Below are 1178 nucleotides of genomic sequence, written 5' to 3'. Positions count from 1 at the left end.
AGGTGTTTGAGGAGCTCAAAGGTGTTTTTGGACGTGTTCTCGATGCTATACTTACACTGGGAGTAGCCCCGCAGCTAGCTTTCTTTCTCAGATGGTTGTGGGTTTTTTTGGAGTTTTTGGCAGTAGTCTCTAAGGGCTTGAGCTTCCTTACCTTTGTTGAGAACTCTCTTTTTTTTCTAGTAATTTTCAGCCAGCCTCTAAGGGTTTGTTTGAGAGGGCCTCAGCCTTCTCTTAGCCTCCCTTTTTCCTTTTCTCTCTCCTTTTGGTAGCACAATGTCATCGTTTTCCTTCTGAAGAACGAATCTTGTTGGTGACCAATAGTCTAGCCATAGGGGTTCATATGGCAGCACCCGTGACTCCCCAAGCTGTTAAGGTTCTTTTATCTCCAGAAGACAAGCACCAAGTGAAGAAAGCAATCCAAACACTTCAGGACAGAGCAATGGTGGGTAGGTGAAGAAAAGAAGTCCAGTCTAGTTGGCCTCATGCCAACAAGGAGCTATGTGCAATCCAAGCTTAGCACTAGAGGGTCACCACATTCAAGGGGTTACTATTTATGGGAGAGGGGTCTTCCTTCTCCATTTGAGCTCCCCTGACACCACCAATCACTTGTAGAGTAGAGCCCCCTTCTCCTAGGCTTGCATCTCGTCTATCTCATTCCTTGATACCACGATTTCACAATTGGCGACATAGATTTGACAGACCAAGTGCCTTGTTTCTCGGTGACTCTTCGCTTTTTGGGGATCTCAAAGGAGTATCAACCCATCCTTCACTCCATTGAGGGAGCCTTTGGCATGATGCTCGAGTTGCCACCTCAGACAGCAACGATGGCGGTAGTAAACGACAGTCCCTTGACTCAGGCTAGTGTCCAGAGACTCTTCTAGAGGTGATCTTTCTAGATACCCTTGGTCGTGGTGAGTTCAAGAAGTGCATTAAGATCTCGACACTACTAGGCCAATGCTTACGGTGCATGCAGATGGAACATTTGGCTTGTGACATTGCCAAAGATAACATTGGTCGCTTATTCTTCCTCCTCCCATCTCCCCTCTAATCCCATCCCTAACCCAAAGCACTCTGGCAAGGGCATGGCGGAGTCTCCCACTCCCCCTTAGGCTATGGCTTCTTGGTCTCACAACCACACTCCTCCCCTCTCATCTTCAAGACTCCACCTTCTGGCAGAA

This window comes from Dipteris shenzhenensis, chromosome 15 (genome assembly GCF_047967505.1).
Source record: "Dipteris shenzhenensis isolate YYH24624 ecotype China chromosome 15, Dip_SZ_1.0, whole genome shotgun sequence".
Taxonomy (NCBI): domain Eukaryota; kingdom Viridiplantae; phylum Streptophyta; class Polypodiopsida; order Gleicheniales; family Dipteridaceae; genus Dipteris; species Dipteris shenzhenensis.
The sequence above is the reverse complement of the archived record's forward strand: the minus strand, read 5'-3'. Positions refer to the sequence as shown.